The 14249-nt window shown below is 49.1% G+C and overlaps 1 protein-coding gene across 2 annotated transcripts in view; it reads left to right on the forward strand.

Moving 5' to 3' along the window:
• The window catches only part of LOC146776052 (uncharacterized), a 387820-nt gene that overhangs the window by 146350 nt on the left and 227221 nt on the right, over positions 1 to 14249 (forward strand). The window lies entirely within an intron of this gene.

A 14249-nucleotide genomic window follows, 5' to 3' on the forward strand; every position in this document is an offset into this window, starting at 1 on the left:
CATGCTGTGACTCTCAAGTGAGGTTTGTCTCCTTTCCAGAGAGTAAAATAAAAAGTATTACACATCCAGCGGTGGATGTGTATTTTACTAACCCTGAAGGGGGTTTATTGCATAGTTTTGGTCGAATGTTTGTCGAATCCCCTTTGAATGGCTTGGTGTGCGTGTGTATTAAATGTGCCCGTCAATAGCTACCCATGTTTGTATAAATAAACAACAAGGGTGTCTACTTGGAGAGTACCCACCGGCGGGGGCACCGGAATTAGGCACGGTAGGGCGTCAGACACGTCAGAGCTTCACTAGCGGTGTAAATATATTCCACGTGGATTCATTGTATGCATAATTGCCTTTTAATGAATATCACGCAAATCGTCATGGTGATAGGTACGTACGGTTTGTCCAGCATGTCCTAGGTGTTTCTATAAATATATATATTAAAAAAAACAAAAAAAAACAAAGGCCGACCCCGGGGAATGGGGTCCCCGGGGCCATAAGTTGCCTGAGGCCATGCCCCAGGGGTTGGGGTCCCTGGGGCCGATTAAGGCCTCGGGAGGGGGGCCACGCGGCCCCCTTCCAATTTTTTTTCTTCTGAAAAACAAATTAGGGGGCTGGCTCTGGGGGATGGGGTCCCCAGGGCCAATACATTAGAAAAAGAAGGGGGGCCACACAACCCCCCTACTTAAAAAATAAATAAATAAAAGACCGGCATTGTGCCGGAGACCACACTCCCTCCTTGCAGCACTCTGCAAACGCACCCCCTGGCGAGTTGTAAGTTGGGGAGTTAATTCCCCTTCAATACTGAGGGTCCCTGAGGGCCAACTAGCCCAACAGGTATCTCCAGTATGCGCCAGGGAGCTGCGTTGCAGACAGGTGTTCTGAGGCCACGCCCCTTTTTACACCTCTCTGCAACGCAGCTCTGTGGCGCTTACTGGAGGTACCTAGTGGGCTAGTTTGACCCTAGGGACCCTTAGGATTCAAGGGAACTTAATCTCACAATTTAGAACGGCCAAAGGGCGCGTTTACACAGCGGTGAAGGGAGGGGACGGGGCCTGAGGTGACGTGTGCAAACACGCCCTGTGGAGTGTTTTAAGTTGGAGAAATAATTCACCTTCAGTCCTGAGGGACCCTGGGGGCCAACTAGCCCACCAGGTGCTTCCAGTAAGCGCCACTGCGCTGCGTTGCAGAGAGGTGGTCTAGGCCGTGCCCCTTTTTACATCTCTCTGCAACGTAGCTCTGTGGCGCTTACTGGAGGTACCTAGTGGGCTAGTTGGACCCTAGGGACCCTCAGGATTCAAGGGGACTTAATCTCCCAACTTAAAACGGCCACAGGGCGTGTTTACACAGTGGGGAAGGGAGGGGATGGGGCCTGAGGTGACGTGTGCAAACACGCCCTGTGGTGCATTTTAAGAGGTAGTTTTAATCCCCCTGCCCAATTATATACTAGGGGCTTACAGAGGAGGTCATGCTAATCACAGGGGGACCCCAACTTATAATGTTCCCTAGTGTATGTAGGTGTTTTCACTGTATTCTAAGTGTCTTTTAACATAGCACTGGCTCTAGGACTGGTTAGTCAGACTCAGTTACCACCAGTATTCGTCTGAAAAAGTTGAGGGTACAGGATGATTTTGCAACAAGGCTTCTTTCTGCTCGTCTGTTTGTTCTTTCTGCACGTTTTTTCTTCTTTTTTACATCTCCTATCTCTGTAGGCATAGTTAGAAATTAGCATTTAAAAAACCTTTGAAATTCACTGAAAAAACCATAGGTTTCAGGCACGTTATAGTTAGGAATTAGCATTTAAAAAACCTTAGAAAGTCACTGAAAACAACATAGGTTTCAGGGGCGTTAAGTTAGCTGGACTTTTCACTCATACAAAACCATTGACATTCCCCCGTTATAGTTAGTTCAGCTAACTATAACTCGCGCGCCCACAATGCAATGCTGATGATGTCACATATTACATCACTCATGACATGGTCAGTGACATCACTGATGACATCTCAAATGACATCACTGATGACATCACTGGTGAAATCATCCTTGTGATAGAGTGACAGACCTCCACTCACCCTAATATAACCTTTGATACACACATTCAAAAATAGAAACTAAAATTTTCCAAACACCACTCATCCATAGAGTTACTCACACACATAGTAACTCATGCTAATAAAGAATCAAACATCCATTTACTTGCATATACAGTTATACACACACCACCACACTTTCTTCTACAGAAACTTACACATACTTAGTCTTTTAAAGAATCACTTATAGATACACCCACTTATTCATACAGGAACTCTTCCAATCTCTCACGCTCACATATACTCACTTATATACACCAATAGTCACATATACTAGTTTAAAACATATGTAGTTACTCATAAATACACTATTGAGACAGTCATTCACTTACTAATACACCCATACACACACTCATCCACCCATACAGTCCTACACACATGCTGTCTTCAACTCATACAAATAGTGAGTCACTCATTCATGCATCTATGCACTACGTAATACCCCCTACCAAACCATACAGACACTTAGACACTCATGCTGATACTCAAAAAAACAACTAATAACCTATATAGACACTCATGTAGCTACTCACAAACCCATGCAGCCACTTATCACAAAATGAGAGACTGATACAGATATTTACATATTTAAACATTACTCACTAAGCCATGTATTCATAAGGTACACTTAATCAGTCAGTTATATAATCAATTTTTCAAAACAAAATCATTCATTTAGACACTTACATACCCATTTATTCTTCCATCGACCTTTAGATATACATATATAAAACATATTTAATTTTCAGAAAAACACACATTCACTGGATGATGTCATCAGTGATGTCATTTGAGATGTTATCAGTGATGTCATGAGTGATGTCACTGACCATGTCATGAGTGATGTAATATGTGACGTCATCAGCAGTGCATTGCGGGCACGCTAGTTATAGTTAGCTGAACTAACTATAACAGGGGAATTTCAATGGTTTTGTACGAGTGAAAAGTCCAGCTAACTATAGCGCCCCTGAAACCTATGGTTTTTTCAGTGAATAAATAAATATATGTATATATATATATATATATATTTTTTTTTCAAAACAATACCCTTTGAGGCATAGAGTGACGCATAAATTATGCAAAAAAAGAAGCAGAGAACTCTGGGTTTCCTCCACCTAAACTTGAGAACTACACAGAGTTCTTGGCTTTTTTGTGTGTATATATATTGCTTTTACTCATTTCAGGTTGGCTTGATTGGTATTTTACCAACTCAAAGCTGTAATACTGTGCCTGGAGTGGTAATTGGCTTTTGTCATTTTACAGCTCGGCAAGGACAGCACTGTGCTAGCCCTATGCTTAAAGACTTTGCTGTACAAATGGCAAAAGACTTTGTCCTTTTCTATCTCGGCGTGGATGGCACTGTGCTAATCCTATGCTTAAAGATTTTGATAGAAAAACAGACATTTGAGGTGAGCAGATCTAGAGTGTCGCTGGTGTTGAGAGTGCTCCATACAGGAGCTGCTTTCCACCTAAACTTGAGAACTACCCAGAGTTCTCTGCTTCCTTTTTGCATAATTTATTCGTCACTCTATGCTTGAAAGGGTATTTCTTTGACTTATACTGGGTGCTCCCTTGTGTCTGGACAAAGCTATACCTCTCTGAAGAGCTCTAATTAGAGCGAAACACTGTGTCAGGGGTTGCTTTTACTCATTTCAGGTTGGCTTGATTGGTATTTTACCAACTCAAAGCTGTAATACTGTGCCTGGAGTGGTAATTGGCTTTTGTCATTTTACAGCTCGGCAAGGACAGCACTGTGCTAGTCCTATGCTTAAAGACTTTGCTGTACAAATGGCAAAAGACTTTGTCCTTTTCTATCTCGGCGTGGATGGCACTGTGCTAATCCTATGCTTAAAGATTTTGATGGAAAAACAGACATTTGAGGTGAGCAGATCTAGAGTGTCGCTGGTGTTGAGAGTGCTCCATACAGGAGCTGCTTTCCACCTAAACTTGAGAACTACCCAGAGTTCTCTGCTTCTTTTTTGCATATATATATATATATATATATATATATATATATATATATATTTATATATATATATTAGCATCAACTACCTCCTATGCATTCAGAATGATTAAGAAAATTCCCCCCTTTTTGTTGGCTGATAGGCAGCGAACTGTAGTTACTGCACTCATTCTGTCCAGGCTTGATTATTGTAACAGCCTTTATTTAAACATACAGGAACGTTTTTTGAATAAATTGCAACTTTTGCAAAATGCGGCAGCAAGGTTGCTTACTGGCACACCCAAATTTGCCCCTATTACTAAGGAAATCAAAAAAATTAATTGGTTACCGGTTAGGAAACGAGTGCGTTTTAAAGCTCTATGCATTGTTTACAATGCACTTCTAGGCACAGGCCCAGACTACTTGAAACGGCAAATGCGGTGGTACTCACCCAGAAGAAACCTTCGCTCCTGTGGAGGCAAGTTGGTGATAGTACCATCCATTAAAAGAGCCTCATGGGGGGGAGAAGCTTTGTTTATGCAGCAAAGGCCTGGAATGACCTTCCCCTATATTTGAGAAATGCCACCAACCTCCATACATTTAGGAGGGGATTGAAAACCTGGCTTTTTAACCTGTAACATTGCCTCCTATTTTAAATGCTCAGAGAATAGTGGTTAGCGCCAGGACACCCTCGGGTAATTGCAGCGCTTAGAAATACCTATAACATAACAACATAACATTATCACAAAAAACATCAACATGAATCTTTAAGTGGGATAATCCTCACCTCTGTGTCCTTATCAGAACTGAAAATTCTTGATGCGTAAGCTAGAACATTTTACATTCTAAATCAGGACCGGAGGCTCTGATTATTTGTGTTCCAAGCTGTCCCACAACAGATGTTATATCCACAGTAGGCTTATGGTAGAAATTTCTCGATGTGGACAAGGACGATCAACCCACCATCGATATGATATCCTCCAATCTGTAACCCAATGATTTTAAGGCCATAGCGCCCCTCAGAGAATGGGCACCAAAGGCTCAGTGAATAAACATTGTATTCAAATAGCTAAGGTGCCCGCAGAAACTTGGCCAAATTGTCTGTGTAAGGCAATTGACAATTGCCTACTCAGGTGTTGACGAAACTCCCTTGTACGGTCTTCATATTCCTACAGACATCTTACCATGCAAAGATTGTGGTTATGCGGGAAAGAAGGATACAAAACATATCTATTATTAGTCTTGGTTTGTTTAGAAATAGGGAAAGACATCCAAGAAGGAGAAAATACTCTACATGCCAAGACATTCGAAAGCCTTTTGCAAGAGCTCAAACAGACTAACATCGTCAACTTTGCTGACAATTGTTTACGGGACAGGTCCTCATTACAAGGCCAATTTTTCAAACATTTAAGGACCTTATTCACATCCAACAAAACGAAATATCCAGGTTCGGGGGGAAAATTTATCTGAATCCCTCTCATCAGTTTACAAACAAAATGGTGATTTCCAACTGGCATATCTTCCAGTGGAGAATGCCCTACTGAAATAGCTGATCGCTAATTATTCACTGACCTATACGCCAGACCAGGGCAGAACATTAACTATCATGCTTAATTCCTCCTCCTTGGGATCAGTTTCCCGTTCAATACACCAACTAATCCATTTGCGCCATGCTGAAGAATATTGTTTTAAAGCATTTGATGACCAGGCTTGTTGAATATATAAGTGAGCTTGTGGAAAAAGCCTGGCAGACACCAGTGCTCCGTGAAACTCTCCAAGCCATGAGGCTCAGTTGTCCTGTTAGAATCAACGAGTGCTCCATCCTGAGAGGATCTGTCAGAAGTCCCTGGCACATTGGGATCCTCTCGAGAACATTTCATGCCATGTTTAGGAGGACGAGGAACCATGGCTGTGCCCTCCACAAGAGAGTTGTGAGAAGTTGGTCTAGTATATGCTGTCCACTAGTTATAGTGGGCATCTTCCACCAGTCCAAATGACCCTTATTGATGATTAGGTCAAAAACAACCTTTAAAGAAAGCTATCCTAGTGGTAGCTGTGGAGAGCAGCCTTCAGGATAAGTCTCAAAGGAATGTAAAGCAGCTTGTTTTACCACTCTATAACTTCCTGCATGACCAAATTAATAGAGAACCACACCAGATATATATATAAAATATATGTATTTAGGTTAACATACACTCCTCTAGTCTCTTTATGAGACTGGAGTTCGAAGTACTTAAGTTACAAGTGAGCAATCATCAGTAATAGCACAAATACACGTTTGGGCCCTAGGGGCGTACCAAACCACATACCAAAAAAAGTGGTATAAGAACCACAACTGAACTAGACACAAGGCCTAGAGCCTGTAGAATCTCTGGGACCCCAAGGAACCACCCAAGGTAGTGACACAGAGGACCCACGGGTACTGTATTCAGTGCATAAACACAACCGCGGGTTCCCGTTATCTTGTACGGGCAATGTCGCGGTTGGAATCTGAGTCAGGACCAAACTCTTTTGGACTTAAGAAGTTCTAGGGCTGGCACCCACGGGAGGACCGGAGTACTCGAGTTACCTCACCCAGGGAAGCCGGGTGCATAGGTGTCTTTTGGTGTCAAGTCGCGTCGTCGATTGCAATGGAAGCCTGCAAAGAACTGCTGCTGCCGTGAAGAGGAGAAGTGTCCGAAGAGATCCAAGCCTGGATCTAGGATGTAAGGAACCTGAAAGCAGAGGGGACAGAGTCTGGGTCACTAGCCAGTGACCGAAGGCAGGATGGACCAATGCCCACAGATGTCGGGTGCTTCAGGTGAGTTGATGGGTGTTTTGACTCTTCAGCCACGAGGTCCAGGAGGTGTCAACTAAGTCCACGAGCCGGATTCGAGCAGTCCCACGAAGTCTGTCGAGTGCTGCTGCGTCGGCGACCAGATTGGACCCAACAAGCCTTGGCAACGGCAAGTCTCAGGAATTCAGAGAAAGGACTGCGGTGCAGACCAGCAAGGTCTGAGGGACTCACCCAGTGAAGGAAAGTCAGGGCACGTCTGGAGCAACCAGGAAAGCCTACTTAGAAGAGGAGTTGCTTTCGTGGAGACCTACTAGCCAACGGGCTAGCGATCGCGAAGGAGCCTCGAGCGGTCGCACTTGAAACTGGCCCACGGGTCACTCGTGGAGTGGAGGCTAGCAATCTTTGGTGCAGGAGGTACTCAAGGCTGGGGCTACTCAGAGCCCAAAGCACAACTTCAAGGAGGACCAGGAAGATAGTGTTGCTGCAAAAGTTCACGGTGTCCCGGGGTCACAGTTCCACGTCACCCACGGGCCTCAGCTTTCCTGTGGACTCAGGGTAGCCTCAGGGATGTCTGGACATCCACCTCTAGTGATGCAAAGACTTTGGCATCCGTAGGGAGCTTCAGCGATGCAGACCTGTCAGGTGCTTCTTTGGTGCCTGCCAAGCAGGGGAGTCACTCCTTGACCCCAAGGGAGATTTCTTCAGTCTTCTAGTCAGGATATAACATCGAAGGTCCAGGATATATGATGCAGAGTTTCGTCCAGGGTAATCTAAAGTCTTAGGGACTGGATTCCTATACTTATACTAAGTTTAGGGGATGAACTAACTTTAAGGCCCCACCTATGGGTGGGTTTGGAAAGAAGGGTGGTTACACCCATTTCCTTTGTCCAGTTTCACGCCAGAGCAGGGGCAGGTAGCCCCTGCAACCGATTTGAACTGGACTATACACAGGGACACCAAGGTGCCGATCACGATCCGGTAAAAAATTTCCCCGTACGACTCGTATCTGTTCTTTTTACCGTACGAATCGTACAAGTGCCGTACAAACTGCCAATCACGATTCGCATGGTAAAAAGTCCATTCGAACCGCATTGGGAATTATTCCCCACACGTCCTCGGGTCGGAAATTGTGTCCGACACGCCCTCGGACGATTTACCGTACAAATGTGAAAAGTGAAGTCCGACCGCGGAATCACGATCCATCCCATGCGTCCGATGTTACAACCGTATGGAAAAAACACCGTCCGCACCGAACTCCCATTGCAACCATGGAGACATTTGCCCGCATACGCGCCAAACACCCCCCCAGCCCTCCTATGTACGAGTCGAATCCCCACCCGTGTATGTACATCCGTGTATGTACGAGACATACCCCCACCCGTGAATGTATGGAGCGTACCCCCACCCCAACCATGTATGTACGACCCGTACCCTCACCCACGTATGCATGGAGCGTACCCCCACCCCAACCGTGTATGTACGACCCGTACCCTCACCCGCGTACGTATGGAGCGTACCCCCACCCCAACCGTGTATGTACGGACCGTACCCCCACCCCAACCGTGTATGTATGACCCGTACCCTCACCCGCGTACGTATGGAGTGTACCCCCACCCCAACAGTGTATGTACGAACCGTACCCCCACCCCAACCGTGTATGTATGACCCGTACCCTCACCCGCGTACGTATGGAGCGTACCCCCACCCCAACCGTGTATGTACGACCCGTAAACTCACCCGCGTACGTATGGAGCGTACCCCCACCCCAACCATGTATGTACGTACCGTACGCCCACCCCAACCGTGTATGTACGACCCGTACCCTCACCCATGTATGTATGGAGCGTACCCCCCACCCCAACAGTGTATGTACGACCCGTACCCCCACCCCAACCATGTATGTACGTACCGTACGCCCACCCCAACCGTGTATGTACGACCCGTACCCTCACCCGCGTACGTATGGAGCGTACCCCAACCGTGTATGTATCTACCGTACCCCCACCCCAACCGTGTATGTATGACCCGTACCCTCACCCACGTGCGTATGGAGCATACCCCCCACCCCAACAGTGTAAGTATGACCCGTACCCTCACCCGCGTACGTATAGAGCGTACCCCCACCCCAACAGTGGATGTACGACCCGTACCCCCAACCCCACCGTGTATGTACGACCCGTACCCTCACCCGCATACGTATGGAGCGTACCCCCACCCCAACCGTGTATGTACGTACTGTACCCCCACCCCAACCATGTATGTACGACCCATACCCTCACGCGCGTACGTATGGAGCGTACCCCCACCCCAACTGTGTATGTACGTACCGTACCCCCACCCCAACCGTGTATGTAAGACCCGTACCCTCACCCGCGTACGTATGGAGCGGACCCCAACCCCAACATTCTAAGTACGGAGCGCACCCCAGGCCCCAACACCACCACCTTCACACAACATCGCGCATGTACGAGTCGTACCAAGCCAGACAAGAGGACAGCACTGTACAACAAAATGGCCGAAGTACACACCGTACACACGTTAAAAACGCACGTACACAACCAGGACAAAGCAAAACAACACAAGAATACACCATTCGAATGGCACAAAGCCACAAAACATGTCCAACAAGCACAAAAACAACACATTCACTGACCTGCAACTGCCAAAATCCCAAACAGAGGCCCAAAACACAACCACTCCTTATAACACACCCACCCAAACTTCAAACACAGCCACACCCACCAATGGACCAATAAAAAGGGCCCACACACACAAACCATGAGCCTTTGCAACAGACTCACTGCTGCCAGACCCCACAGACAACCTACAGCACCATACTAGAACCTTTACTACACCTTACACTTGCTCACCTTCACACAACCACCTTCACAAACACCCCCTCATCACATTCACACACACGCCCAAACAACCACACCCACACACCCACAACCATCCACACACACCCCCCCCACCATCCACACCCACACCCCTCACCATGCCCACTAACAAGAATCCAAAGTTCACTAGCCGAGAGTTGGAGGTCCTTGTCGATGAAATCCTCAGAGTCGAGCCACACCTCTTTGGAACATTGGTCAGACAGACCAGCATTTCTGAAAAAACAGCCATGTGGCAGACGATTGACGATGCTGTGAATGCTGTTGCGGACAACAGAAGGACCTGGCATGAATGCCAAGCCAGGTGGTACGATCTGCGGAGGGGGGTCCGAGCCAAAATGATCGACGACCACAACCAGGCCAATGTCACTGGAGGAGGGCCGCCCCGCAGACCCGTACACTACCATCCCTGGGAGGAGAGGGTGATGGCCATACTGCCGGTGGTGGCAGTGGACGGATTAGAAGGACTTTGAGACCCGGGTGAGTACACAAACAACTCACCTCACATGGGGGGAACGTCATCCACAACCAAACTCACAAACAGGCACGCAACCACCCCAAGCCATCGCATGACTCAACCACATTCCATGAACATGCACATGCCACTGGCGCCACCATGCCCCATGCACCCAGCTGGACAATGCCAAGTCACAGGCCACAGAAAAACACCAACACAAGACACGGTAAGCCGGATGGCGGGAGTGTGGGCCCCAAAAATCACATAGTGCAACTCAGAAGCAGACAAATATGCCCCCTGCCCATATGGCCTAGGTCACAGCCAGACAAACAGTGTGTCCCCACACAGGAAAGACTTGCCAGCAAATGGCGGATGCCTTGCATTAACACATGGGAGTGACGGCACGTTCTTGCACATGACAGCAGCTAATGAACAGCCAACACTGTGAAAGAGTGGCAGCACACACCACCACAGCAGCAGCACAGACACAGACACTACACCCAATGGGTGCCTAGAGATCAGAAACAAACTCACATGAACAAGCCAAGGGCCATTCAAAGATCTGCAAAAAGTGTGTGCCTAGGAAGCTGGGCTGAGGTGCCAGAGGGTGACACACAGAGGGAGGGAGAGGGGGAGAGAGAGGGAGGGAGACACAGGGAGACGGACAGAGGGAGGAGGCTGACACACAGAGGGAGGGAGAGGGGGACAGAGAGGGAGCGAGAAAGGGACACACAGGGAGAGAAAATCAGCCTTGGGGGATGTGGGAATGTCTGCTCGTCAGCAGGTGGACTGCGTGCATGTAGACAAGGGTGGCCAGTGCCAGAACCCCCCCTCTTCTCCATGGCAAAACACAGGGCCATGTCACAACCTGTGCACGAGCACAACGACAGCTACCTGCATTATCTAAGTGTGTGGAACCACTCCATGTGCCCACGTACAGTGCAACACGGAAGGCGCCAATGCACGGCTCGCCACACCTGCCCACTCCACTGCTGACTGCAGTCACAATTGACGCAGCAAGTAAGACTGTGCCACACATAGGTAAAGTCGCAAAAGCTGTGGCCAAGGGACATACCCATGCACAAGTGCACTGTGAGTGGAATGCAAGACATATCCAAATTCCCAGAGGAAATGTGCCAACTTAGAAACCAATGAAACATGGATGTTGCATGGAACAAAATTAACATTGTCTCTCTCACACACAGGTCAACGTCGTGGATAACCCCCCAACACTGGGGGGGAAGACTCACAGGACCCGGCTCGGCGTGATGACGGAGCCACCGGCAGCGACGACTCTCACCACTCTGTGGACGAACCCGACCCCGACCAACCTGGCCCCTCTGGTGTCCAACGACCTGCAGCACCTGCGTCAGGTACAACTGGGCCAATCAGCACCCCCACTCCTGCCACATCCCAGGAGACACCCAGGATCCCTGCCCCACCACCACAATGCAGCCAGGTTGGCCAGGAGGGACACGGTCTACCGGGCACCCAGGAGGAGGCAGGCGACAACGCCAATGCCACCCCTCAGGGGTCCCGGAGACCCGATGTGCCCACAAGGGCAGGCCAGGCGCAAGTGGGCAGGGGTGGTGGGAGTGGAGGACGGCGGAGGCGCGAGCCTGACCAGTTGGCTGGGGAACCGGTATATTCCCATGTCCGAAACATCCTGGACACATACCGGCAGGACACCACGGGCATGGCCCAGGTTGTGTCCACCCTCAACGAGATGAAGAGGACCCTCGATGAGATCAAGACCCAGCAGGCCCAGCAACATGCGGAGCAACATGCCTGTCTACTGCGACACCAACGGCGGATGGAGGACTGACAGGCTGAGCTCGTGACGGTGTTCACGGGAATTCACAGTACACTCCGTCGGATGGCCGACAACATGGGCAACCCTCCCTGTGCCACCAGGCGTAGAACATCACCACCCACAGGGAGGGATGAGGAGGAGGAGGAGACATCCGACGGAGCATCCCAAACATCGTCACGGCCTGCTTCTGAGGGTCCCCGCAAGAGGGCGGGTCGTCCACGGAAAAGACCGTGAGGGTCGGCGCAACAGCACCATCTCCCAGGACACCTGGCCTGGCACCTGGCCCACTGGAGCAACAGCAGCACAGCAGCAAAAGACATTCTCTGCCACATGGACTTGCTGGTCACTGTCTGACCAATGTTGACAAAGACTGTGGCATGGACTCTGAGGATTTCAAATGGCAAGGACACCAACTCCCCTAGTAAACTTTGGATTCCACAAACCCGGAAAGCCCCACATGTCATACCCCCCTCCCCCCGGTACCCCAACCAAAATAAAAAGTTACACCATAAAGAGAAGATGCCTACCTTTTGCATTATTACCTTACATGTGTCTTGTAAAGTCTAACCATGCCTGAGTTCTCATTTGACTTCAACCATCCACACCCTGGGGCCTGAGTCTGGCACAGGACACACATGGGTTACATTGTATTAGGCAAGACAGACATGGAGCACCATACACACCCGTGATGGGCCCAACCAGCTGAGGGGGTGGCCGCACAACCGTGCCGACAGACATTTTGAGTACAGCGACAGCCATGCGCAGAGGTCAGGGATCATGTGGAGTGTCCTGGGGGCACCCAGGTATGTGTGGACAGGTGGCAGAACCATGTCCTGCAAGCTTGAGTCAGGTGGATGCAGAGAATGGTGGCCTGGCCAACGTTGGATGCATGGGGATGGCACATGTCACAATACCCACACAGTCATGGACATCATGCACAATACACAGTCTAATCCCACACAAACAGCTTGCATCTTGCCACTCTACACATAGACACATAGCCACTGTCACGGAAAACCATGCCGGATGCACCGTGGCAACACACCAGCATTGACTGAGAATAGGCACCTTGGAGGCATAGGGACACATTTATTAGTCATGTATTCGGGATTGCAGAGGCAACTGGGAGTACACATGAACGGGACATGTGGAGTAACATGTGGGTCTAACACTGGAACCCCCCTTCTGCAGCACAAATGCGTGATAGCCATGGAACTGGCACACAAGTGTCGGCTAACCGCTAAACACCCCCTGCTGCTCACGGAGAGACTGCCATACACCATTGATCCGCTGATGTGGAAGTCCCACACCATGTCAAGCCAATGCAAAGCGTATGTGTCCGAGGGCAGTGTAACACACATTGATGCCATCATCACATTCCACAATCCCATCACTGATGACTGTCAACAAGTCTGACCATCTATTCAGGTGTACCCAGCAGCATGTCATGTGTACCATGGTGATGCGACATGTCTGCAGAGGAACCAAACATCGACAGGGGCAGTGTGCATACATCGTAAACAACTGCCACACCCAATACACCCCTGATGCATCCCTTACCCTAAGGAGACTTCCAAACTTGTCCGTGCGTGTAACGCTGAGTCAGCACACGATGACGTGTCCATGAGGAATAGCAGTGCCACAACAATGCAAGCAGCAGACGGCATGCGCAAGTACCTGGGGAAGAGAGACACACAAGAAGTCAGCCACAAAAAGCACAGCCACTTGCATGTGCATGTACTCGACACATGTATGGATGACAACATGCTAGGTCACAATTATGACTGGGGAAATACACATCACTGGCACCATCACTCCAGTGACACATCCACACACACCTCTGACTCAGGTGCCATACATGCAGATGGACACACACATCGCAACACATGCCACACGGAGACCAATGCGTGCACACACACACACTGGTACTCACCACTAAGTAAAGAAGTCACGTATGAGCCGAGTCCAGATGTCCTCTTGCGGAACCACCTCCTCCACATCACTAGCCCCATTGCCAAGACCTTCATCCTCCAGGGGTGGATGGTCCTGATCATCTTGATCCAGGATGAGTGGCACAGCTTTCTCAACTGCCATGTTGTGCAGCATGCAGCAGACCATGAAGATTTTGCAGACGTTCGCCGGGGCATATGGGAGGGCGCCGCCGGTCTTGTGGAGGCATCGGAATCGGCTCTTGCAGGAGGCCAAATGTCCTCTCTATCACTCGCCTTGTCCGGCCATGGGCGGTGTTGTAGCGGAGCTGGGCCGGCGTGATGGAGTTGCGGAGAG

Source organism: Triturus cristatus, chromosome 12, assembly GCF_964204655.1.
Source record: "Triturus cristatus chromosome 12, aTriCri1.1, whole genome shotgun sequence".
Lineage (NCBI taxonomy): Eukaryota > Metazoa > Chordata > Amphibia > Caudata > Salamandridae > Triturus > Triturus cristatus.